Genomic DNA, 15,040 nt, shown 5'->3' on the forward strand with positions numbered 1-15,040 from the left:
AACTAAAACACATTAACTGAGTTTGGACAAAATAGCGGTCTATATAAGAAGTAAGGTGCAAATTTTGACACATTCGTTACACCCTCCTAAATGAAGGCAAATATAACAGGCTGTAATTCAATATTTCATAACTAAATTGGCAAACTTGAAAATAAATGCTGAAATTAAGTTTCTACAAGTAAGTAACAGTTTTAAATTATGTACACTTATGACCAGATTTGCCAGATCCTCTCGTCAGGAATCCAGGGCAAGTGGTGATACTGCGTATCCCTTAAAGTGAGTAACTGCACATTTGGGAATTAATTAAATTTGTAATGTAACTGATCTTATTCGTTTTACGTATTTCAACTAATTATATTTACACTTTTGCTAGATTATGAAATTTCTCTTGGATTATATTGATAAAGTTTGGGAAAATAATGTCATATAATGTTTGGGGTAAGCTAAAGTTTTATCTGTTTATATTATATTTTATGTTAGAATTATTAACGAAAATAAATAAATATACATATACATTACTGCCTGATCTATACAGAAAAAAATGCATGACACAATGTTTAAATCCTGTCAATAATAAATCAACTTCCAAAGAAAGTAAAGAATAAAGATACTGTAAAATATCTAATATATCCTACAGTATTAAAAATAAATAATAACGTGGCCCCACAGCCCGTGAAGGATCTAGACCGACCAGCCGGCTGCTGGCCTAACGTCCACATGCCGAAGCAGAGGTGGACGATCATCCAACCAGAATTGAGGTATCGTGTGGTTAGCACGATGATCCTCCCAGCCGTTATACATGCTATAATATTACCGTTTTTATTTCAATACAACCTGATAGGAGGCGCCAGATGGCGATGACGACGTTGAACATAGGTTGGACAGGGTCTTGAAAAAATGAACAAGGAATATAAAAAGTAACTTTATAGGAATGAGCAAAAAATTGTATTTTTCCAATCTTTTTGACATTCCTGGACAAATATAACTCAATCGAGGACACAGGACACATCATTAAAATCTAGAACAATCCTGGAAAATCCAAGACGTCTGACAACCCTGCTTATAACAGTGGTCTGAAATAAGCATGTAACTGTCGCATCCGATAGGGAAGAAAGATTTGGTCTATTTGAAATTTTCCGATCTTTATCTTGTGAGAATTTCTTCAACCAAAGCTAAATTTTCTCAAACAGAAAAACTTCCCTTTGTGCGGTTCATTTGTCGAAAAACTATCATTGAAGACAACAAAGAAAACATAGAACAACGGAATATGGTGAACACCACTTGTCCCTATGAAATGCAGGTAAATCGAACTTCCCTGATTCAGTCAGAAACTTTGTTGTTTGTGCGACAGTGGAAGGCTTTTAATTAGATTACTGTTGACTTATCACAGTAGTAGTAGGTAAGTAATGAATCCTCTCTCCTCTGGAAACAATATCTCAGCCACTTCAAATATTGATTTTCTCACACAGAGCCGTCTGTATTCCCCAGTTTTTACAACCAACCGTCCAACAGGTGACTGGAATGCGTAAGATTCTCTTTCCGGTTAGACGTAGTATGAATTTCCCTGAATCTTCTACCAGTGACATACGGTCTAGTACGAAGTAAATTCCCTCCACGAACGAGTTCAGGACAGGTCTAAAACGTTGTGCAGAAAATGTACGAGTATGTTCTTCATACGTAATGACATTTTAATAAATCCCAAACAAAGAGGATTAGCCTACTGTACAAAATGGTATTAGACTGTTATTAATGAAGGGTGCGACCAGGGTTGCCAGATTTTCTCATCAGGAATCCAGGACTAACGTGACTACACATTTAAATTAATTCACGTTGCAAAACAACTGATTTTTATTCGTTTTATATATTTAAGCTAATTATATAGGTACAATAAATAATGTTAACATTTTCGATCTTATGATTTATCAATTTAACATTAACATTTGTTAATACACCTTGGACTTATTTCGCCCGCATTATCACCTTAATTTCATTCAGACGCTAAATAACCTTAGATGTTGATACAGCGTTGTAAAATAACCGACTAATATATATATATATATATATATATATATATATATATATATATATTCATTTTCGTCATATTTCCTATTAACACCGCCACCGCCAGCATTATCGTCATTATATTACTTAACATCACTTTTCTTTCTTGAATGAGACTCTTTAATTTTATTCCTCTGACGTTGCCATGTACTGTAAGCTGGAAGGTCGCGATTTCTATTCTCAATGATGTTATGGATTTCCTCCATTGATCTAATTCTTCCGGCACCGCTATAATCCTGGAATTCATCCAGTATCTAACAGAACTGGATAATAGAGGTATTTTCTTGAGGTAAGAATTAGCATCCCCAGGGACGTCGCAGGGGGATGCGAAAGGGTGCGCAAGCACCCCATAAAAAATCGGAGCACCCCTTTCCGCACCCCAAAGGGCAATTTATTTAAAAAAAATACTAGGCATAAGTTATTTTGAAGAACAAAAACAAACAATTTCTTGGATGTGAAAAAAAACTACATCCCTTAGTGTATCGTTATGGATGTGATGAACAACAACAACAATAATAATAATAATAATAATAATAATAATAATAATAATAATAATAATACATAGTAATATTAATAAACAGATGTATAGTATGCGCGCAAGTGCATGAGAGAAGATTTTGGATCTTTTATGTACCACATTTTTTCAGCTCCCACCCCATTTTTAAATCTCGCACCCCATCCGCACCTCACTTGCTCTGATCCTGGCGACGTCACTGGGCATCCCTACTACTAATAAAGATTTCCTGCAAAGATGGGAGTCTTAACTTCTCGATAACCTGTGGGTCTCCATTATCTAGTAGCATTACTGCTATGCAAGGACCGGCCTCAATTATATTTGAAGAAACTGAGTCTTTAAACGCCAATGAATTATTTTACAAATGCTATTGGTCCGGATTCTTAACAAACATCAGATATTCACAAGTAGCGAACTTCCTGGCTATTGATGTATTGATATTTTTTTAAGACAGTGATGGTCAGATTTCTGCACTGCTTCTATACACTGCGTGAGACAAACGACATGCATGAGGAACAGGTTCTCAGACGAAGCGGTATCATAACAAGTGAGAATGGGTTAAGGATTAGAGAGTTCTTTCGACGGTGCAAACAAAGTGAAATAAATTACGTATAAAATAAGTAGCTTGAATAGTTTAAACAATTAAATCCTCTATACTGTAGATATATTTCTTTAATTTCAAATATATCAACTGGATGTAAAAATGCCAACACGTTTTTAAAGAACTCATAGTGAAGAAACAATTTTTTTGAAATTAAATGAAAATCAAATCAATTTTATAAGATTTCCAATAATGTATAACATCTCTAGGATATAGGGCAAGATTAAATGAATTTACTTTTTTTGCAAGTTTATCAATACGAAAACAATTCAGAAGAGCTTCACGATCCACTCCGACATCTCCATACTGCTTAATGTGATATGTTTTATAACGGCGATCTAAATGTAAATTTCTAACTGTAGTAATAACTTTTCCAACAAATGAACAAAGTGCTCCGTTTCCTACCTTCGAAAATAAATAATCACGTCTCCTACAGAGGATTCAATTAAGTCCTTAAGTCGTCATTCAACGTCATTCGCGCTAACCATACTGTAACTGACTACATAAGTTCTATGTATTTTGATTTATTTATTTAGCTAGCAAATTGAGTACATTTTAAATTTAAATTTATAAAACAAAAATATTTCTAGCCACTACCGTAAGAGCCAGGCTCGTGTACTGTGTGGTCTTAGCTAATAATATATCATAAAATTTACAAAGACAGTCTACTAAATACAGTAAATAAATTAATTCAAACCGACAAATAACACACAAGAGCATGAAAAATATGAAAGAAAAAAAGAGAAAAACACATCCTATTGATAATCAGACAGAAGCCAGCGACATTCAATAAAAACATGAATATAGTCGACAGAAATAAAAGGTAAAAAATACACACATTTATCATGAATAATTTTATAAATTTCTTTTTTAAAAGGTTCAATTTAAAATATTTTAAATTTCTAAAATGGTTCGTAATTTTATTATGAAGTCTTGGTCCGAAACTAGCACCATGTTTAAATGCTGCACTTGTATGACATTTAGGTTCAAATAATGGGAAAGTAGACTTTTGTCTTCGAGTACGATATTCATGTCGATTAGACTTATGCTTTATTTAATTTCTGTGCTAGTAAGCTTGTAAACTATATTTATACATTTCTTCAATAAAATTAATACTTTAAAATCTGTATAAATTAAATTTATTGGGTAATCCATATTTTTGGTTAAATAAATTTTTATTAATCTTCTGTGTAATAAAATTAATGGATTAAGTACAGATGATGCTACTCCACCCCAATTTATTACACCATATAGTATTAATGATGATTAATTAACTCACCTTATGCACATTTGTGCGCATTTACTCTCATTCATTGTATTAATGATTGTACTAAAGCTAAAAATATTATTCTCAATGCCTCCTTAGTGATAAAATTTCGAAGTATTATGAATTTATAAATTGTCTTTCTTATACTTGTGCACATGAAATCAATTTGCTTATCCCAACGCTGATCTATAATAATTCCTAAATATTTTACTTGTGTGAAAGGCGTTAGATGTGGGCAATTACAATAATTATTTGTTAATTTGTATATACATCATTGATTTATTATCGATGTTTCTCGATCACCGACTTCTGCCACAAAAAAGCCAAGAACGCCTAGATGTTATGCATTCTTCAGAATAGATTATATGAGTGTTTTCACTCAGAGCACGCGGTGCAAATGTACACGAATGCCCAACTCTGATTTAAGATATTGCAGAGATGAATCAAGTATAAGGGAAACTAATGTATCACTTCCATCTCAAAGAACCAAATTCACATATAATAATAATAATAATAATAATAATAATAATAATAATAATAATAATAATATTATTATTATTATTATTATTATTATTATTATTATTATTATTTTGTTTGATGTTTTGATCATATACTTGTAGAAGAATATGAGTTATACTATGTTTCAGTAGGTTATTTTACGACGCTGTATCAACATCTTAGGTTATTTAGCGTCTGAATGAGGTGAATGTGATAATACCGGTAAAATGAGTCCGGGGTCAAGCACCGAAAGTTACCCAGCATTTGCTCAAATTGGATTGAGGGAAAACCCCAGAAAAAACCTCAACCAGGTAACTTGTCCCGACCGGGATTCGAACCCGGGCCACCTGGTTTCGCGGCCAGACGCACTAACCGTTACTCTACAGCTGTGGATTATTCTATGTTAAAATAACGTAATATTTCTTTGACTCGTTTTAACTACGCCTTTTTTTACTACCTTATACACTACCTTTTTTTTTACCAACTTATACCCCAATACGGTCTGAACAAGGATAAATCTCTAACTAAACTAACACTAGACTCTCATATTGCAGGCTTTCCTAATTGTACAATCAGCACGATGCAGAGCCACCGCAGAGACATAACAGGACAAGTACAAGACAAGGGACAAACACCCAGTCCCGTGAGACGAAAACAAATCTCAGCTCACTCCGGGAATCGAAACACGGACTGCTCGATTGGAAAGTGAACATACTATCCACAGAACGATAGCGGTGAACAACATAAAATCATTTTATAAAGCAAAGAAATAATTCACAATTTAATAACCGGTTATGGCCCAGCAGAATAGTCCTTTTAGCTTGAAAATCACATTTAAGACCGATGTGGGCCTGACTGACCCAGTTTAATGTGAACTAAAACGTAACTTCAGGATAAACGCTATTGACCCAATGTATTGTATGTAGGGGATCCAAAATTGTAAATTAAAGCTGTAGTATTGATCTCGGTAAACATCCGAAGTTCATACATAATGAAAGGAACATATGGAAACAGTTCACATGCCGGTTAGCGGCGACCTTATCCTTAAAACGTGCATGAATTTAGGCTTTCGTAGAAGCTAGGCAACAGTCAAAAGAACATTATGATCCCTTATCATGATATAAGCGGTCCCTGAGCCACGATCCTTGAAAACATTCTCAGGAGCGCTTCAAATTTACTAACTGATGTGGAGTTCTAATCTAAGCGATCAATCATTCGAACATTTAACTGAAGTAACTAAAGTGTAGTATTTGTAGACTCCCAGCCACTGCGTTATAATTAGACATATCATTTTAAGTTTTAAAAAGTTATAATTATTTCGTGCACCTGAGAAGTTTCTGAGATGTTAACCAAGTTCTGTAAACACACAAAATAGATCCAGAAAAGTATACAGAGTGAACCATAATGTCATTAATTTCAGGGGATTATTCTTCGAGATATTTCAAACAGAACAATTTTATAATTTTTTTTTTTTCGTTTTTGCTTCTTTTTCGATAAAAACATTATTATATCAAACATTTCGTGGAGTATTTTGGAAAAGTTACTGAATTAATTCCCAATATGCTAAGTCAGTTTAAGAGAGCAGTTTGTTATGATAATAAATGATTGAAAGTATTTTAGTTTTAACCTTTAAATGTGCAGAAATTTGATCCGAACAAACGCAACTTTTCGTTCTCAAAAGGAATTTTAAAATGTTACTTTTGTTCGGAACATCTCTGCATGACTAATATATATTTTAAAAGAATTTTTTTATATCCTGCTTGGAACACTGTCTATGAGATTATCAAGATCTTTTTGGTTCAGTCTGTCCGATTCCTGCATGGCAATATCTTTGAGCTCTGCCAGGGTACCTTGAGGGTTTCTTCTGTGCCCTACAGCCTTCAACTGGTCTGAAACGTGTTCAATAGAATTCATGTCTGGTAAGTTAGAGGACCACTCCATTCTAGAAATTCCAACCTCCCTGACGCAGTCTCAGACAACATAACTTCCTCATTTTTCGTCGTGACTGAATTGGTAGCGTTTTTAGCTACAACACCAGTAGGCCCGAGTTCGAATTTCTGTAATGAAATGGATATTCATCCATCGATACTATCATAGAATACCTTATTTTGCTTGCTCTCGATTGAGATTAGGGACATCATCTTTTAATACCGATGAATGATGGTAAACCCGTGTGAAAAACTAGAACTTCAAGATGATAACGATGATGATGATGATAATAATTATGATAATAATAATAATAATAATAATGATAAATAATTGAACGGGTTGCATCAGCTTCTTGTCTATGCGGATGACGTGAATATATTAGGAGAACATTCACAAACGATTAGGGAAAACACGGAAATTCTACTTGAAGTAAGTAAAGCGATAGGGTTGGAAGTAAATCCCGAAAAGACTAAGTATATGATTATGTCTCGTGACCAGAATATTGTACGAAATGGAACTATAAAAATTGGAGTTTTATCTTTCGAAGAGGTGGAAAAATTCAAATATCTTGGAGCAATAGTAACAAATATAAATGACACTCGGGAGGAAATTAAATGCAGAATAAATATGGGAAATGCCTGTTATTATTCGGTTGAGAAGCTTTTGTCATCTAGTCTGCTGTAAAAAAATCTGAAAGTTAGAATTTATAAAATAGTTATATTACCGGTTGTTCTGTATGGTTGTGAAACTTGGACTCTCACTTTGAGAAAGAAACGGAGATTAAGGGTGTTTGAGAATAAGGATCTTAGGAAAATATTTGGGGTTAAGAGGGATGAAGTTACAGGAGACTGGAGTAAGTTACACAACGCAGAACTGCACGCATTGTTTTGTTCACCTGACATAATTAGGAACATTATATCCAGACGTTTGACATGGGCAGGGCATGTAGCACGTATGGGCGAATCCAGGAAGGCATATAGAGTGTTTGTTGGGAGACCGAAGGGAAAAAGATCTTTGGGGAGGCCGAGGCGTAGTTGGGAGAATAATATTAAAATGGATTTGAGGGAGGTAGGATATGATGATATGAGACTTGATTAATCTTGCACAGGATAGGGATCGATGGCGGGCTTATGTGAGGGCTGCAATGAACCTGCGGGTACCTTAAAAGTTATTCTTAAGTAAAAAAAAAAAATAATAATAATAATAATAATAATAATAATAATAATAATAACAATAATAATAATAGAGAAATTACATCTGAAAAGTATACACTTGCTTCTTAACGATTTAAAGAACAAAAATAGGCTAATCCAAAACACCTTCTTGTATTAAAACTAGTGGATTAAAAATAATAATCTATGAATGAATGAATGAATGAATGAATGAATGAATGGATACGAAGAAATGGGAGAAGCATAAAAAAAAGATACGGGGCTGAGAGAAAGAGTTTATGCGAGCTCCAAGCTTTTGGCCACTTGTCTCACTCCGATGTTTGCTGTTCCATTTATTGGAAGAGTAGAACATTTTATTTTGGAAGGAAATAAGCGAAGAACTGTAAAGATCCCCAGTGCTTAATATCTGCATGATGTTCGCAAATTTACACAAATTGTATTTTATTAGCATCTACGCATGTGCATGTCTATGAAAGAGGGATGAGTGTGCCACTCTTCGAGATAATAATAATAATAATAATAATAATAATAATAATAATAATATCATCATCATCATCATTAAGCCACACTGTGTAAGATCTTCAACAGAATGACTGTATGATCACATCGAGTGATGGTTCCATCTCTCTGTCGGGTGAGGCCAATAATGGTCAAGTCTATTTCAATTCATCCAACCGAATTATAGACAGTCAACCTTCGAGACAATGGGTCCTCTATTTAAATGAATATTTCTTAGGATCTCCACCCCGGAAGCCCGTCGTCTGTTGGCCGTGTAGCGTGTAACAAGAGCAAGATGGTTCCACCCTATTCCAGTGACGTCATGCGCGATGTCCTAATTACGAGCGCAAGGATTGCCTTTAAAGATAAGGAGTGTCTTTGCTGCACATCCGAAAGGAATTCGTTATGTAAGACACAGAGTCTGCGACGGTTTTAACCATGTTGCCAAATCGTAATTGTATGCTGTTTGAGTAATTCGACGTATCGTGGATATTTTACATGCAATTTGAATTAATGGATATTTTATACAGGGATTCCTTTCATCCTGTCTTTGTCAAAAGCACAAAATATAGTATTCCCCATATTATTTATTTTGTAACCGTTTAGGTTATTGCAAAGAAGTTTCCTGTCTGAAGTTACGTTTTCCACAGTTTACTATATTCCTTACTTTTATGTAGGGTCTAATTTAGGAGCATTTTAGCCTTTAAACGAGGTGCAACAGTGTCTTAGAATCTCGGAATCGCATGCAGACACTAGAGATCTGCACAGGCTCGGGTTGAAATTCACTTATGCTTGTCGGTTTCGGACTGGGCTCGGGACTTAAAGAAACGCAAATCATTTTGTTCCGCGAAATATACAGTAAGTTGATTAAAAATAATACGAGATTTTATTGCATGCACGATTAGATACCCACCCGATACCCGATACCGAACAGCAGACTACCGGAATCATAAGTTATGGTTCAGTTCGACTTCGTATTTCGTTAAGGCATTTATTCGTCTCTACTCTACCTTACAAGGGAACGTTCAACACTGGAAGGTTGCGTAGGACCTTCAAATTTTGCATACTGATACGTCTTATTTGTGTAAGATGTTGTGTTAAAAAATTTCCAAAATAATATGCAAGGTATTAAAACTAATCCGAATATCACTGTGAATCTATGTGAATCTAGTACTATAGTTGCGGAGCCTTTTCAGTATAGCGTGTGACAGAAACGAGGGAGAAACACAACTGCAACTTAACGTCTGTAAACGCAGAGTCAAATAGGGTTCATCATTACAAACAAAAATATGAACTGATCTCATGAAATTAAACAAACTCATAGTAGGCCTATATTGCATTGAGAGGATATGTTTAATAGTCTCACAAATTAAACCTATAACAATATTTTACAATAAGTACACAAATACAAAATAAAGCCCACCGACACAGATTCGTATTTCTTATAAAAAAAACCTGTCACTATCCCTTTTTTGTTTCCCTTATTCTCTCCTTCCACCCCTTCTGGTTGTCTGTGGACATTAGAATCTCACTGAACATGAACAGAAAAAACTGAATTGTTAATGCAGTGATGAAAGCACAAATTCTTATCGCATCACGCACAGCAAATAAAACTGTTGTTGCTGCATCCTACATAAAATAAGTATATTTTTAATGCGTAAAATGTTTAATGAACTCAATTTTTATGTTCAGAACCAGTGATTTAAACTATTTCCCATAAGAACATACGCTAGGATAGTACGAAGTTCAGGAGAAATTTTGTTAGCTGATAAACCTATAGCAGTGGTCGTCATTACTCGCTGAAATGGGTAGAGTGCATGGAGAGTAAGGAAATAATGCTCCGTCGTGCACAAAGGATAGAGAAACAGCATACCCGCCGGCAGTCACGAATGCACGCTAGGGCAGTGTCATCCGAGGGTAAGAGACGCTAGCCCGAGAGTGTAATGTTCTGATGATCACTGATCTATAGTAATCAATTATGCTATGACTTAACAATATTGCGTCTGGCCGCGAAACCAGGTGGCCCGGGTTCAGTTCCCGGTCGAGGCAAGTTACTTGGTTGAGGTTTTTTCCAAGGTTTTCCCTCAACACAATACGAGAAAATGCTGGTTACTTTCGGTGCTGGAGCCCGGACTCATTTTACCATTATCACCTTCATCTCATTCAGACGCTAAATAACCTAAGATGTTGATAAAGCGTCGTAAAATACCCTGCTAAAAAATCAATATTTTTATGTGTTATATTTTTCATATTATATATTTTGTGCTCAACGTAAAATAAATTTAATACTTATATAAATGAAATAAACACTCTCTTTAAAGAATCCAATGTAATTTTAATACATTTATTGTAGCTATGTGCCTTCAAACCTCAAAATTATTTTAAGTACTGTTCAACGTAAATTTTCTATTCATTTACTAACTAGGCAAATTGATAAGTTGCCTTTATTTGAGGAATTATGCAACGATGTAACCCTCCCTCTTTGAAACACAAAAAGAAATGGCTAATAGCATAGTACTTTATACAGCTCTTTAAGCAACAGAGTACAATAACATTTATATGAACACAGCCATTAGAATAGCAAGCGAGTAACATGGTGCTCTTTTAATGACATTTGGCGCTCTCGTCATGCGAGTAAAAACGCGCTCGCGAGCACAAACGCTCCTGAGTTCCTTTTTTCAATGCAAACATTGTTGTATAAGCAGAACAAGTAATGTTCGTATCCATCCATCCATTACACAATTTGGAGACATAATAGGCCTTGCTGTATTTCATGGTGTATAATTACTTTCAATTCAGTGTGGACTTCGTCAGAAAAATCCAGATTCATTCAGTCATTCTTAGTGTTCTAGTCAAGGGCAGGTCTTTCAGCTTTATCCAGTCTTTCCTATTTATATCCAGATTATTCAAGAGTATAATATGGCTGCTTGTGAGGAACTTAAATTGATAGATCTCCAGTCCTCTTTAGCAAAGAAATGTTTGTTTTAAAAGATAAATTTATAGTCTTTGGGGAGCAGAAAATACAAAAAGATCCCAAATACTACGGAGTTTGAATAATTTCAAGGGAAAAATTGTTCTGAGGCCGGGTACCGATCCTGGGACTCTTCGCTTAGCGCACGAATACTCTACCGACTGAGCTACCCCAGGAACTATTCTTCCCGATACACGGCCCCGGAACAATTTTTCCCTTGAAATTATTCAAGCCAGCTTCACAGGGAGCTTCTACCTGAAAGCGAGATTTGCATACTACGGAGTGTCTCTCTCAAACATTCGGGAGCTATGTTCAGGATGACTTACAGTAGGCCTACCTACTCGAGAAAACTTTCTCACTTATGAAATACGTGACTAACAAGGCACGTTCACGATTAATTTATTGACTCACATCACCTAAGCGACTTCTAATTGGACATAACTAAAATTCTGAATAACATTGAAGTTCAAAGATGTCATTACTCTGGTGAGTGTTTTAAAATGTGTATTTTATTTGTTATCTAATTTATTTATACATTCATATATTAAGCCTATTCCATTCATGGTGTTTGCTGACTTTGTATTACATGTGGACGATATTCATAATCTTAAAAAGATTGGGACCCCGCATTATAGAATGGAAATGATTATTGTTTTATTGCATATTAATGATAATTTTGTTTGCGGAATATCAGACAATTTTCACGGAATTGGAAAATGAATTACAACTTGTTATTAACAGATTTTAAGGGGTTAGGTACAGCTTACAGCAGTAAAATTTTGGAAATATTCAACATTTTTTTTCTTCATTAGTGTATCTTGTACAGTAATGAAAATTAGTATGTGTGAAAAACTGTCCTTCTGCTATATGACAAAAAATACTTTACTATATAAAAAGTTATTTACATTTTTTTTTTTCAAAATTCAGTTCACTGTGCAGTAATGAAGCGTTTCCCATATAACTAAAAACTATCCAACATCCTGTGATGAAATTTTTGTGTGTATTTATGCACGTCATATCTACAACATGATGCAAAATCACTTCCCTACCTTTGATAGATTGTCTGATAAAAATAAATTAATTTAAAAATGATCAAATATCAGTATTTTCTTAGAATACAAAATAAAAACAAAATATTATTTATTAAGGAAATGTAGTTGAAAGAACATTGCATCGTAAACATGAGTTTCAGCAATAAAATAAAAGCAAAAGAACGTGAAAAGTTAACAAGTTTATGAGTTATGAGGGAAACGCTTCAGCACTGCACAGTAAACTGCCATCATTTTCAATTTTGAAAAAAAAAAAAAAAAAAAAAAAAAAAAAAATTATATCGTAAAAATGTTTTTTCGTGTAGCAGAAAATTAGTGTTTTATACATACAAATTTTCATTATTGTACAAGGTACAGCAATGAAGGAAAAAATGTTGAATATTTCCAAAAATTTTACTTATGTAAGCTGTACCTAACCCCATCCAAAGGGTCCATGATTCGATTCCCGGCAATGGACGAAATTTAACTTGCGTCTACGGGAATGATTTGTTGTCCCTTGTATTGTGATTGTCCTGGGATGTCTCTGCGGTGGCCCAACGTTGTGCCAATCCCACATCTAGTGAGGCTCGCAATATGTAGATGCCTAGTGTGGTTACAGAGACAATACCCCCCCCCCACCCCTAAACCGCAGTGGTCTGTGAGTCAGTACTACAGGGAGGTAAAACGGGCAAAAAAAGAAAGAATAAGTTTAATTAAAATATTCGGAAATTAAACCAACCTAAAGGCATTCTATAGCTCTGACCATTTGTGATGCGAAGAAGCATTAGATAAGTTCATTAGAGAGCGGATCTCATTATACTTTCTAGTCTGTAGGATTTCTTAGTGTCATAAAGGAGTTGTAAGCCTAAATGAATCGCTATTTGTTAAAAGGCCGGAAGTCACATTTTTTTACGATTTTATTCATTTTTTATTGACACATCAATTTATGTTAAAAGAAGTTTAAAACACCGAGTACAAATGGTTAAAATTCAACATAACATTTTACAATTTGCGTTAAAAAGGTGGGTGTTCTGGACAGTTTTTTGTCTCTCCTGTAAAATTTGTATTTTTGAACTTCCGTTCTTTTAACAAATAGCGATTGAAATATGGAAATAGCGACTTTAAAAACTATGGTACTTTACTTTACATACTAAAAAGAACTCGGCAGACAAAACAGTTTAAACATTACGAAGTTCTAGATGTAGTCTTACTTCTCCTAACATACAGATGTAACAATCGTTCAGGCAGACGCAAAAAAGAAAACCAATGAAATATTTTCATGGTGTTTCAAGCAGTAGTCTCTTAGACTCAGACCACCAAAGAAGCAGAGACGTAAGAAATTGGTTTGATATCCTTAATTTAATGATCGAATACAATAAGATAAACAACAGAATTGATACGAACACTTAGAAAAAATGAATTGCTACTATAGGCTTCCCAAACAGCAATTAGTCTACTTTATAATCCTACAAGAAAAGAAGTCGCTGAAGAACTAAGACACGATGGATGGAGGAGGAGGAGGAGGAGGAGGAGGAGGAGGAGGAGAAGAAGAAGAAGAAGAAGAAGGAGAAGAAGAAGAAGAAGACGAAGAAACAAAACTAAAGTAAAGTTTTTCAGAGGTTTTGGGCACAGAAAGAAGAAATTCCTTAAATTTCCTGTAAATAATTTTACGAAAGTTCTGTAATTCGATGTCGCACACCCACAAAATTTAAACTTTTACAATTCACGTCGATCAATTTACTGTAGTTGTCCCGAAAATTAATCTCTGACCTTACGCTTACAATTTGTACCTATGTCACATTCCCTTTTATTTTGAAGTCTTTCTCCATGCTCGAGAGTGCCTTTTATTTCGAAAATTTGTTGAATTCTGTGGCTTCTGTAGAATGTTTAATGGATCGCCCTGATATGCTACAACACTTTAATCACGCTGTTCGCAATAGGCCTATATAAAATTACTGTAAGAAATACAAGTATTACCCTCTTCGTTCAAGAGTTTACAAAATCCTCTTTCCAAACAAATAATATTACATTCAAAGACTAAAAATATTAAAAAACACAATGCAGTTACCTTCCACCGATACAAGTGCCGAGCTCCTTTCTGCCTACTACGATGTACGATTACTGTCTGCCTGCGAGGTCCGAATGTAGCGAGTGAGTTTGATACAGTGTTGTCACATTTCTTCTCTTGTTACTAAGCGATTTTGTGATTTTTGTCAACTGTTGTGGTTTTGAAAATTTTCACATTTTTGTGGTTTTGCGGTTATGGACTCTGTTGTCACTGTCATTAGCTACTAATTTTTCTTCCGTTTAGAGCAGGCATGCCTAGTCGAGGCAGATCTAGCCTTCAGAAGAGTACGACAGTGACATAGAATATCTTTTATGTGTGTTCCACTTGCGAGATTCTACGTACTGTTGCAACTAGTTTAAAGGCTAGATCCGCCCCGACTGGGCATGCCTGACTTAGAGTGACTAATTATCCCATGTCCATCGCTATGGAGTAA

General features: G+C 34.8%; 2 protein-coding genes across 2 annotated transcripts in view; one reads left to right on the forward strand and one right to left on the reverse strand.

The window, feature by feature from the left end:
• The window catches only part of LOC138699976 (uncharacterized), a 109,643-nt gene extending 94,917 nt beyond the window's left edge, over nucleotides 1-14,726 (reverse strand). Inside the window, exon 1 of the mRNA XM_069826223.1 lies at nucleotides 14,608-14,726. The gene's annotated coding sequence lies outside the window, so the exon portion shown is untranslated. The remainder of the gene's footprint in view (nucleotides 1-14,607) is intronic.
• Nucleotides 1-15,040, forward strand: part of LOC138699975 (tubulin alpha-1C chain) — a 50,849-nt gene that overhangs the window by 7,063 nt on the left and 28,746 nt on the right. The window lies entirely within an intron of this gene.

The sequence above is a fragment of the Periplaneta americana genome, chromosome 5 (genome assembly GCF_040183065.1).
Source record: "Periplaneta americana isolate PAMFEO1 chromosome 5, P.americana_PAMFEO1_priV1, whole genome shotgun sequence".
Classification (NCBI taxonomy): domain Eukaryota; kingdom Metazoa; phylum Arthropoda; class Insecta; order Blattodea; family Blattidae; genus Periplaneta; species Periplaneta americana.